This window comes from Mirounga angustirostris, unplaced genomic scaffold (genome assembly GCF_029215605.1).
Source record: "Mirounga angustirostris isolate CCGP_5_RB_7025 unplaced genomic scaffold, mMirAng1.0.hap1 SCAF_2, whole genome shotgun sequence".
Taxonomy (NCBI): Eukaryota; Metazoa; Chordata; class Mammalia; order Carnivora; family Phocidae; genus Mirounga; species Mirounga angustirostris.
In genome coordinates, this window is record NW_026991710.1 from 149,937,397 (window position 1) to 149,950,531 (window position 13,135).

Sequence of the window (13,135 nt, forward strand, 5' to 3'; positions counted from 1 at the left end):
TATACGTTTACTCACGAACACACACATCAATTAGAGGAGGTCTTCTCGTCTACACATAACCCTAGATAAACAAACAAGGATGGCGTGCTCACACAGGTGTCTAGAGGAAACAAAGGATTTCATGTCTTACCATGGATTTCTAAAATCTGAAGACAGTCTTGGGCGCCTGGGTGGCTCAGTCGGTTGAGAGCGTGCCTTCAGCTCAGGTCATGGTCCCGGGGTCCTGGGATCGAGTCCCGCGTCGGTCTCCCTGCTCAGTGGGGAGCCTGCTTCTCCCTCTCCTCCCCTACTAGTGCTCTCTCTCACTATCTCTGTCTCTTTCTCAAATAAATAAATAAAATCTTAAAAAAATAAAAAAGTCTGAAGACATTCTCAAGCAAAAGCAGAATTTATGAAAAATGAAAACGCTTCTTTGAAGATTACTTGATTTTTAAAAAGTACTTACTGGCTCTCTACAGCAAATGAGCCAATGTTTCTAAAATGATGGAGAAATTAGGTCATTCTCTATGGCCCATCTCACCGATGTCTAAAATGAACCAGAGCAATGATTATGTATTTAAATGGAAACAGTTCACTCTTAACATTGCATTTGGACCATGGGCTTGGGCCACAAATGAAGGAGAAATCCTTAGTTGGGGTACCTCCCTACTGTCACCCCTCCTGATAACTTCAGGATTTGGACACTCAGTATTCACTGCTGGAGGGCATGAGCCTGCCTTTTCACAGAGAGTTAAATCAGTAGGTCTGTCCCTAGGGGGTTATTTACCACCTAGGACAAAAACACTCTGAAACATTCCATGAGAGCCCAAGGTAGGAGACCCAAAGTAGCTCTTAGCTCAGACCCTCTTGTCAAGCTTCTTGGCAGCCTTGGAATGGGTCCAGGGGACCACATGGCGCTGAAGGTAGTGACTATGACCTCAGAAAACCAGACAGGAAGAACATTGGACTGAGTCAGGAGGCTTAGCTGCTTAAGTGCATGTGACTTTGGAAAATCGCCCAGCCTTTCTTTGGTTTTGTCATCTGGAAAAAGTCTGCCTCGCAGGGCTGCTAAGAGGCTCCAAGTAGATCAGGTTGAGGGTGAGAATATGTTGTAAACTGTAAGAAGCTATAAAAGAGTATAAATACGCTTCTGGGTATTGTCAGTGCTTTTGATTTGGAGCAGGCTCTTTACTGAGCTTGCTCTGTGCTGGGCACTCAGGGCTGTATGTGTTCTAACTCCCTGCCATAGAGGGAGTTGTGTCCCCACAAATTTCAAATCTCAAAACCCTAACCCCCAATGGCACAGTATTTGGAGATGGTGCCTTTGGGATGTAATTCGGTTTAGACGAGGTCATGAGGATAAGAAGAGACCCTAGAGAAGCTGCCTCCTCTCTTTCCCCACCTGTCCACATAGAGGAAAGTCTATGCAAGGACACAGCAAGAAGGCAGCCATTTGCAAGCCCAGGAGACAGCCTTCCCCAGACAGCAACCCTGCAGGAACCTTGAGCTTGGACTTCCAGCCTTCAGGACTGTGAGAAATAAAGTCCTGTTCTTTAAGCCACCCTGTCTATGGTATTTTGTTCCAGCAGCCCAAGCTGAGTCAGACATTCCTTTGATCTCCTAACAACCCTGGGATAACCCCTATCATCACGGCCATTCTACAGATGAGAAAAAAGGAGCCCAGAGAGTTTAATGAACGTGTCCAAGGCCAAGGCCACCAACTGAGATGTGGTGGAAACAGGATTATGAATTAGTGGCAGAGACCAGCCAGAACTCACCTAAACTATTTCTTCTTCCTGGGTACACAATTAAACCATGTTTCCCAGCCCTATTACCTGGAGGGTTTTCTTCCGTGGCGTGTACGTGAAAGACTATATACTGCCCATCAGCCAGGGCGGTGAAGAAGACAGGGATGTTTCCCCATTCTCTCCCTTTCCTTTGGCAGGGACCTCAGCATCCACATGTAGGAGATAGCTCTGAAACAAGAAGGGAGCAGCCTGGGTCCCTCAGTGACATCAGGAAACAGAGTACCTCCCCCACAACCAACCCTCACTGGTCTCCAACTTCAATAAGAAATGAAGGTCTATTTGTTATAGTCCCTAGTATTACTTACCCTGACTGATACGTCTCCAAGGGTCCCTCTTAACAGGGACTACTGAGCTCTCTCTTGACTAGAGCCACAGGCAGCAAGTGGGTCCTACCATTTAGGATGGTTTAATAATAGAAGGTTAGCTCTAAACATCAAGGCAACCAAACCAGTCTCGTATGTGAAAATGATGAGGCTATTTGTTTGCAATGTAAAAACCTGAATACTACCTCTGATTATAAACCAGGAAACAACACAAAGACACTTCTACAAGAAATAGAGGAAAACTCATTTGCTGTTGCATTTGTCTTCAGGGACATGTATTTTAATTACCAACATGCGCACAATCTAACCCAATTTGTTTTGTAGCAAAGTTTCCTTTTAACTTCCAGTACCTGGTGGAGCACCTGTCCCATAATAGACTGTCAATTAACATTTGTTGAGAATGACTGGGTGTTTGCTCCCTCATTGTTTTCTGCTCACCTCCCAGTTCAAAAACATATAGTCAGGAATGTCCCCAGTCAGATTTTCCTCTGGGGTCGCCAAAAAGCTGGCCTCTAAAAAAGTCCAAAGTACCCCTGTCCTCTAAGACAGAGTTAGAGACTGAATTGCCTCCCCCCAAAATTCATATGTTGAGGCCCTAACCCCAGGACCTCAGAATGTGACGCCATTTGGAGACAGGGCCTTTAAAGAGATGATTCTGTGAAATGATTCTATTGGAGGGCGGCCTAATCCAATTTGACATGTGTCCTTATAAGAATAGGAGATTAGGACACAAAAAGAGACACCAGGGATTGTGTGTGCACAGAAGAAAAAAAAAGATATTTGAGCCTACCTTTTATTTTTATTTATTTGTTTATTTATTTTAAGATTTTATTTATTTTGTCAGAGGGAGAGGGAGAGCACAGGCAGGGGAGCTGCAGGCTCCCCACTGAGCAGGGAGCCCGATGCAGGACTTGATCCCAGGGTCCTGGGATCATGACCTGAGCCGGAGGCAGACGCCTACCCACTGAGCCACCCAGGTGTCCCTTGAGCCTACCTTTTTAATATAGTTTTGGGGGAGCTGTTTCCAACTTATATTATGCTTTGTTACATATGGTTAGAAGACCAGAGCTTTTATTCCAACGTGATATTAAGAAAAATTTCAAAGACAACAAAACTGGAAAAATTTTACAGTGAATTTTATGATGAACGCTGGTATGTGTACCCAGTATTCTACCATTAATATTTGACTGCGTTTGCTTTATTGCACACCTATCCATTTTTCTGTCCCTCCCTCGTTTTCTCCATCCCATCCATCGTCTTAATGCATTTCAAAGTAAGTTGCCAATATCTGTAACTTCCCTTTCAGCATCCGTATCATTAACCAGAATCCAGTATTTGCTTATAGTGGTTTCTTTTCATGTAAAATGTATCTACAATGATGAAATTCACACACCTCAAGTATATATTCCTGGAGTGTTGACAGGGATATACACCTATTGTTTTGGGAAAGGGAGGTATATGCAAAAAGACCTCTAAAGTCCAAAGGAGCCCTGTGACGGAAGAAAAAGTCTGCTAAGTTCATCTAGATGAGAAATGATTTATTTAGGGAACTTAGGAAAGAAGCAAGTCTTGCGTGGTTGCAAGATCAGATCTCTCTGAAACTTTATCTCCCTTAAGCCTTTTGTAGCCCTTAGAGGCTGGGAGTACTTGCTGGGGCATCACCCAAAAGGAGAATATTTAAAATTGGGTTTCTGTCACAGTCATATCTCCAGGGCAGATCAAGGACATTATGCCCTGAGGGTGTATTTAAGGATGTGGTTAAACAAAAGGAAAGAATGGGGGAGAGAGAATTCTGCTCAAGGAGGTTTCAGGTCACAGACCAGTCAACATGGCAGATTTGTCCAAGATGGTGCAGTCTCGTTCACACACCTGTGTTCCCAAACACCTATCAACAAGATGTACAACAGAACCAACACTCCAGAAAGTGGTCAAGCCTCTTCTCAGTCGATTCCACCCTCACCATGCCCGGAGGCAGCTACTATTATAACATTTGTTGCACTACAGATTAGTTTTGTTTGCTTTAGAACTTCATTTAAAAGGAATCATATAGCATGCTTTCTTTTTACTTGCAGTTTCTTTCACTCAGCATAATGTGCTTGAGACTGATCCTGTGGTTGTGTGCTGTGGTCATCTGACCTCTTTTTCTGTTTGGGAAGTATTGTTAAATACCAATGCGGCTGGTTGATCCATCTTCCTACAGATGAGCACTTGCGCTGTTTCCAGTTTTTCACTATGCTGAATAAAGCCACTATAAACACTCTCGTACAAGTCTTTTCGTGGCCATATGCCTTCATTTCTCTTGGATCAACACATAAAAATGGAATTGTTGAGTCATAGGGTAAGGGTATGTTTAGTTTTGTTATTAACAAAAAAAAACACCCGGGACGCCTGGGTGGCTCAGTCGGTTAAGCGTCTGCCTTCGGCTCAGGTCATGATCCCAGGGTCCTGGGATCGAGTCCCACATCAGGCTCCTTGCTGAGCAAGAAGCCTGCTTCTTCCTCTGCCTGCCTCTGTCTCTCGCTCTCTGATAAATAAATAAAATCTTTAAAAAAAAAAAAAAAAAAAAACACCCAAAACTACCAGAGTGATTCTTAAACCAAGGTGCCCGTGCCCTTTTATTCTAAAAGGCTTGATAATGTACAGTTACCCCCATTGCTCCACATGCTTGCCAACACTTGGTGTCATCAGTGGGTTTTTTTTTTTTTAAGATTTTATTTATTCATTTGAGAGAGAGAATGAGACAGAGACAGAGAGCATGAGAGGGAAGAGGATCGGAGGGAGAAGCAGACTCCCCGCCGAGCAGGGAGCCCGATGCCGGACTCGATCCCAGGACTCCAGGATCATGACCTGAGCCAAAGGCAGTCGCTTAACCGACTGAGCCACCCAGGCGCCCTCGTCAGTGTTTTTAATAAAACCAGACTTTTCTATATATCTGGTTCTGGACATTAAGAAATGGGAGGGGCTTTCCAGCACTAAGCATGTACAGTGGGCAGTGTGGTTGGTGTCCTGTACAGAATCTAATTTAAATTTATTCCTCATAACAACTTGTTCAGAGGCTGGGGGAAGTAAGGTAATTGTAAAACTGAGATTCAAACCCAGGTTTTTCTGGTTCCGTTTTTTTTTTCACCTTGGTTAGAAACAAGATGTTGAGAAGGGAGATCCCTGTGCAAAGGAGTGTTGTCAACCACTTCCCATTAGGGCCCTCCAGGAAGCTCAGAAGATTCTGGTTCATGTTAGAAGTTGATGCCTCTGACCCCTGATGACTTGGGGATAGAGGATAAGATGGGGAAAGAGATCCTTCTCCAAACACTTGCTTCCTTCCACCTGCTAGAGGTCTTAGGAAATGAAGCTCTCAGGCCCATGAAAGGCCTGAAGGAAGAATGAGGGGCCCAGAGAGACCTTCCAAAGGTCCTTTCTGCCTCTGGGGCTAAGGGGTTCTGGGTGCAGCTCTAATGTCAGTTACAGTTCTGCCTTACTTAAATAATACCCCCCAACATGAGCTGTTTGACCCAGTGGGAGCCAATTATGTCCCTGGGGAGCTCCCAGATTTGAGGGAATATGTCATTGCTGGGGTTTGGGATATAAATGGAGAGGACATGGAATGCATGGAGCCCCATCCATCCCAATCCACATGAGGTAAATACAAACATCTTCATTAGCCAGATGAAGAATCTGAAGATCAGAGGGTTTGAGTCGCTTATCTCAAGTCGTACAGTTCTACATGGGAGATTGCAAACTCTGTCCACCTCCTAGTGGGAAGGATTGAGGCAAGGGCTTTGGAATCACAGGCTTGGAGCTGGGGGAGCTGAGAGAACACTCTTTGTAACCTGCCAGACCACACGTGAGAATACACACCAAGGTGACATTCTCAACAAGGCAGCCTCAGCTTCAACTGCACCCGCTCTGTGTTGAGACCCCACCTCTGAGTCAGAATGCTGAAGCATGTGGATCCTGAGGGAAGGCAGTGCCTTCCATGCCGCCTTAGCAGGGACTAGAGCCCGAGGCAGGCGGGGAAGGGAGGCTCCCCTGCTGATAGACTCTTGGCACAGGGCGGAGCCCCAGCAAAGGGAAAAAGATTCTTAGTCAAAAGTGTGCCAGGGGACCCTGGGCCCTCATTTCTCCAGGTTACCTATGTGCATTTCAGCAGCAAGACGTTGGCCGGAAAAAAAAAAAAAAGCCTCTGTCCTTCCCTCAAATCCTGTCATAGATGCTATGACCCGCAGGGGTGTGAGTGGTGGCCTCTCTTATTGCCTGATGAAGCAGGAGAAAGCCTGAGGCCGTGGTAAGTGCAGGTCTGCTCCTAATACATTGTCTTAAGATGTCTTTTGAGTCCCTTTTCCTTCATCTGTAGAGTGGAGGGAACTTTCCCGTGTCCCAGGGTTTCAAGAATATTCTTTACAAGGTACATATTATATAATAGAGTGTATTATTTCATAATAGATGATCAATTATTGTTTTGGTTTTTTTTTATTTGAGAGAGAGAGAACGAGAGACAGAGAGCATGAGAGGGAGGAGGGTCAGAGGGAGAAGCAGACTCCCCGCCGAGCAGGGAGCCCAATGCGGGACTCGATCCCGGGACTCCAGGATCATGACCTGAGCCGAAGGCAGTCGCTTAACCGACTGAGCCACCCAGGCGCTCCAATCAATTATTGTTTTTAATTCCCCTTTCCTCTGGTCTTTGGCCCAACAGATTGTTAAAAAGAAAGTAAACATTTGGGGATCATGAAAACAGCTCCGTGTTGTCCCAGTTTTGCCTTGGGCCTAGGATCTTCTTGTCCTGCCACTGTCCTTTTACATCAGTCTGGGTGGCCAAAGATACAAATGTAGGGATCCGGAGGGGCAGCTACACCCCAATGTCTATAGCAGCAATGTCCACAACAGCCAAACTATGGAAAGAGCTTAGACGTCCATCGACAGATGAATGGATAAAGATGTGGTGTATGTATATATACAATGGAATATTATGCAGCCATCAAAAAAACACAAAATCTTGCCATTTGCAACGACAGGGAGGCAACTAGAGGGTATTACGCTAAGCAGAATAAGTCAATCAAAGAAAGACAATTATCATATGATCTCACTCATATGAGGAATTTGAGGAACAAGACAGGATCATAGGGGAAGGGAGGGAAAAATGAAACAAGATGAAACCAGAGAGGGAGACAAACCATAAGAGACTCTTAATCTCAGGAAACTGAGGATTGCTGGAGTGGTGGGGGGTGGGAGGGATGGGGTGGCTGGGTGATGGACATTGGGGAGGGTATGTGCTATGGTGAGCGCGGTGAATTGTGTAAGACTGATGAATCACAGACCTGTACCCCTGAAACAAATAATATATTATATGTTAATAAAAAAAATTTTAAAAAGGAAAAAAAAGTGTATTTTCTTGTTTCATAGCAAAGTGGCTTATTTTAGAGTCTTTTCACTGTGAGCAGCATTCCTGTATATTATTTATACTCAATAAAACTTGATTATTGAGATTCTTGTATTTTAAAGGGAGTATTTAAATTATTTTGATTTGAAATACGTTCTCAAGGAGGAGCCAGTAGAAGAAATAGTATATTTATAAGTATAAAACAAGGTACAAATTTACAAATATGAAAGGAAAGTAGTTACTACTTTGGATCTTTGTGCTTCACCAATTTTTTTTTTTAAGATTTTATTTATTTATTTGTCAGATAGAGAGAGACAGAGTGTGCGAGTGCAGAAGCAGGGGGAGTAGCAGGCAGAGGGAGAAGCAGGCTTCCCGCTGAGCTGGGAGCCCGATGCGGGGCTTGATCCCAGGACCCTGAGATCATGACCTGAGCCGAAGGCAGACGCTTAACGACTGAGCCACCCAGGCGTCCCTGTGCTTCACCAATTTTTATGATGAGCTTTTTATGAATTAAACATAATTTTCCTTTTTTTTTTTTTTTTAAAGATTTATTTATTTGAGAGAGAGTACATGACAGGGGGAGGGTTAGAGGGAGAAGCAGGCTCCTTGCTGAGCAGGGAGCCCGATGCGGGACTCGATCCAGGGACTCCAGGATCATGACCTGAGCCGAAGGCAGTCGCTTAACCAACTGAGCCACCCAGGCGCCCAAACATAATTTTCCTTTATCTTTTCAAGTTTCTGCTTAATTTTTGCCTTTAAGTTGACTTGTTGTATTTTAAATTTTTAAGTGGTCAAGGAATGGATCATTGCTTTTATGCATAGCAAAATTTTGACTATATGGTTATTAGTTATATGTAGTAAATTATTTTTTAATGTCACGCAAATATATTTGTAATGAACAATTCTTTTATTTTTATTTATTTATTTGTTTATTTATTTATTTATTTTTAAGGATTTTATTTATTTATTTGACAGAGAGAGAGATCACAAGTAAGCAGACGGGCAGGCGGGCAGGCAGGCAGGCAGGCAGAGGGAGAAGCCGGCTCCCTACTGAGCAGGGAGCCCGATGTGGGGCTTGATCCCAGGACGCTGGGATCATGACCTGAGCCAAAGGCAGACACTTAAATGACTGAGCCACCCAGGCGCCCCTGAACAATTCTTTTAAAATAATATATCAATTCAGCTATACTTATAGTCACTTTCTTAGCATTTATAATTTAGGGCTCTTTATACTATATAAACAAATCATTTGTATGTTAAAGATGATTTAAGGTACAAAAATGCATATCAAAAATTTCTAGAAGGACCCACTGAATAGCAGGTGAAAAATCTCCACCACAGAGTCTAACTCCCTGGGATCTAGAAGCTGGCAGAGAGAAGCCAGAGGAAAACAAAATTTATAAGCGTTTACAAATAAAATGAAAAAAAAAAAATCAGGCATTTCTTCAGAATAGGAACTTCTTAAAGGACAGCCAAAAAAAGAAAAAAGGGATTATTTCTACTTTAGCCTTTTCCAGTACTTCCTTCATCAATCCTGTTATTTGGTAATAGGTTTATTGAAATATAAGTGACATGCTATAATATTTACCCATTTGAAGTGTACAAGTCAATGGCTTATATATAATTTTATATTATGTATAAGATTATATAAATATAACATGTACATAATATAAACATATTTATATATAACATAAGTTATATATTTATAAATATAAAATATATTTTATATATTATAATTTTATATTTATAAATAAATTATAAATTGTAATTATTATAAATATAACAATATATTTATAAATTATAAAATATAGTAGTATATTTAGGAATAAAGTATAGAATTTATTATGGAATAATATAAATAATATCTATAAATAAATATATATATTATTATATATCTTTTCTATTCATATATAATATATAATATTATATATTATATAAAATAATATAGATATATATAAACATAATAAATAGACATAATAAATAAAATAAACATAATATATAAACTAATAAATGAAAATGCATAAACCATCACCACAATTTTAGAACACTTTTATTATTCTGAAAAGAAATCTTATACCTTTTATCTTTCACCTCCCAAACCTCCCATCTCAGCCCAAGCCAATCACGAATCTTTCCACTGTACAGAGTTGCCCATTCTGGACATTTCATATACATAAAAAAATACGTGGCCTTTGTGACTGGTTTCTTTCACTTAGCATAAATGTTTTCAAAGTTTGTCCATGTTGTAGCATGCCCAAATATTTCATTGCTTTTTATGAATGAAAAATGTTCCATTGTATGGGTGTATGACGTTTTGTTCATCGGTGGGTGGACATTGGGTTTTTCCATCTTTTTGATGAAGGATAACTGGAAGAAAGGCAGGCAGGGACAAGCACCCCCTCCCCCTTAAAAGGATTTTTAAACCCACCCTGGAGGGAGCCCTCCACCGTTTTCTATGTGATAGATAGATGACAAAAACCTGATTGGATGACAGGCCAGGGAGGGTAAATCAGATTAAAACAGCCCTCCAACAAGCCCATAAAAACCCCTAGACTTAGGCTGATGGCAACCGTCTCAGGTCCCCTCCCTCTTTGGGAGCTTTGTGTTATCACTTTGCTATCACTCAGTAAACCTTGCTTTGCTGCCCACCACTCTGGTCTACTTCTCCATTCTTTGAAGTGGCGTGACCAAGAACTGTGAGCACCAAAGGAGAAGTAAATCCTGTAACAGTTGACAATATTGTAAATGTTGCAATGCACATTTGAACACAAGTTTTTGTGAAGACAGGTTTTCATCTCTTTTGAGTATATACCTACGCCTCTTTTCCAGAGCTCAGCAGACAAATGGCCTTTGCATATACAAGCCCAGGCCTTCTGTAAGCTCTGAGGGGTATTCCCTGAGCCCCTGACCTCAAACCTGGCAGGTTAAGCCGAAATTCTACTCAACCTTCAAGGCCCACTTCATGCACGGATACATTCACTCAATAAATGTTTATTCATTCTATACTAGGTGCCAGGCTCTCTGCTACGTGCTGGGGATGCAGAAAGAACAACATAGCATTTGGAAGCAAAATTCAACCAAGTTAATGTGAAGATCTAATAAGCTTTATTAAACAATTTATGACTTGACTAGCGTCTCCCATCTGGCAAGTAAGGGGAGCTCCAAGGAGTTGGACAAAATGGAAGGTTTTTATGGGAAAGAGGTTGGGCAAAAAGTTATTAGCCAAAGAAAGGACTGTTCCAGTCAAGGTTACCTTCCCTTAGCCAGAAGGGCAGGAAGTCTTATAAGGTGGGTCATGCCACTTTCCTTAGGGAGTGGGAGACTGGAAAGGGCCCATGTGACAGATTACCTCACTGGTGCTGACCAGAAATTCTGGATTCATTGGCTTAAAATTCCATTCTTGGGAAGGTAGAAACTGCAGTTAAGTATTGGTTTGCTGTCCTGGGGGCAAGTGACTCTGAGGGAAAAGGTTAGGGTATAGGCAGGGAGAGATAGGAGGCCCATGACTCCCCTGACTAGGCTCATGCAGGGGGCTAAGTGACCAGGCTCACAGAAATCCCAAATAGGCTCACGGAAATCCCAAATGTGGAGAAATATTGAGGTGGACAAAACCAGGGATAAGGGAGCAAATCAGACCACCTGGTCCTGAATGTTGGAGAGTATTTTGTTTTGTTTTGTTTTTGGCAGCTACATTGTAATCACAGAAAATGACCAGACCTCAAAGAAGTAAGCCATTAAGAGATGTTATCATTAGTCCTTGCTCAAACCAAGCGGCAAAGAATTTCAAGGCCAAAAGCTTCCTGGTCAGTTCTCAATAAAAGACTGCCAGTAAAAGCCCACAGGGGCAACCCCATTCGGGACCCCTCTCACTCTAGAGACCTTTTTTCTTTCCTTTCTGCTCTCACCTTCACTTAATAAACTTTCACTTCACCTTTTTGTGTCTGCAAGATTCACTCTTCAACTCCGTGAGACAAGAACCCCACAACCCTATAACAACTCTTCCCTGGGCTTGTGGCTTTCATTTTAACTATAGGCAAGAATCCTTATCCTCATGGAGTTTAAGAGCCAGTAAGGGCATTGAGGAGAATAAACAAGCAAATTATACGGTGTGTCCCTTTCTCCATGAAGCATTCCTAGATGCGGCGGGAAGGGTTAAATTCTACTCAAGTAGTACTTGTTTATTTCTCTTTTATTTCAAAAAAGTGATTTCTATCTCTACAACGGCACCCATTCAAAATTTCATTAAAAAGAGATAATGTAAAGTACTCAGCACTCCTGTTACGATGAAGAGAGATTTACCATGGTCATCTGTGTATCCTCCCCATTTGGGTTTCTTTTTATGAGTTCCATTATGGGGTTTGAAAATGACTGACAACATGTGGGAGATGACATGTCAATAACACTGATTTGCAGAATAGAGTCCATGGTTCTCAAGATATGACAGGGTAAGCTTGCAGCTGGGACCATCATGACTTGTAGCCTCCTTCCCCACTGTTCCTCAGCTACCCCACTCAACTGAGGGTTTAGTAACCGCGGGCGGACTCTGAAACTTCCTTCCACTCCTTTCTCTAATTGGGACCAAACAGGTATTAAGTGCATGTGTCCAGCTAGCTCTCTGCTGTGCCCTGGCAGGCACAGGGACTGTGTGACAGCTGGTGCCAGGTATCTGCAAGATGCAGCAGATAGCAGCCAGTGATATGGGAAACAAAGGCAGAAGGAAATGTAGAAAAAAATTAAATGTCCTTTTAACCTGCAGCCCATATTGACAAATACTTGAGATCTGCAGAGTATAACATTCCTCCAGGAAGCTCCTAACTGTCTTAATGCTTTGCTAGAGGGAAAAACAACCTTATCTCGACAATAGCAAGGCCTCCAGAATCCTGTGAGTCTTCTTTAGCCTATGAAAGTCATTTTGGAACTTCCCTTTTCTTTACTTTCCCAACCCCAAAGTATATCATTAGTTGCTCCTCACAATCCTGGGGTTACAGCTCTTTCTGCCCACAGGTCTTGTCCCAGTGCTTTAATAAAATCATCTTTTTTGCACCAAAGACTTCTCAAGAATTCCTTCTTGGCTGTGGGCTCTGGATCCCAACAACATTACTCAAACCATACGACATCACCAGGACCTCTTGGGAGTCCGCCAGATCTACAGCTTTCTTATTACCAGGAGCACCTGGATAAAATAGTAGACTTTCCTGAGCCTCTCGAATAAAACTGGGATCATACCTAGGTTGCAAAGTTGTCAAAAGGATTAGAAGGGGGGGAATGACACGTCTTGAGCCACCCCATCTCCATCAGCCTCCCTAGCCACTCCCCAGATAAACTCCAAGTAAAACAGTGTACTCGCTGTGTGTGTGTCCCCTTTAGGACAGGTCTGGCACCCCTCTTTCCCACAGATTTCTGCCCCTAAGTCCCTTCTCTATAGAAATCTTGAGGCAGGTCCTGAAATTCATACCCATTTATTGTTAATAACTGGAGGATCTTATAGGCATGTTCTCAGAATATCAGCGCTAACAGAGCCTTTTAAGGCTCTTCTGGGAGGCCTGCTATCATGATACCCCAACTCAGTCAGTGGTTTCCGAAATGAACGAAATAAAGGACAGTCAAGCAGGAATCCATCAAGCTCTGCTCCGCTGCTTTCAGGCGGCAGC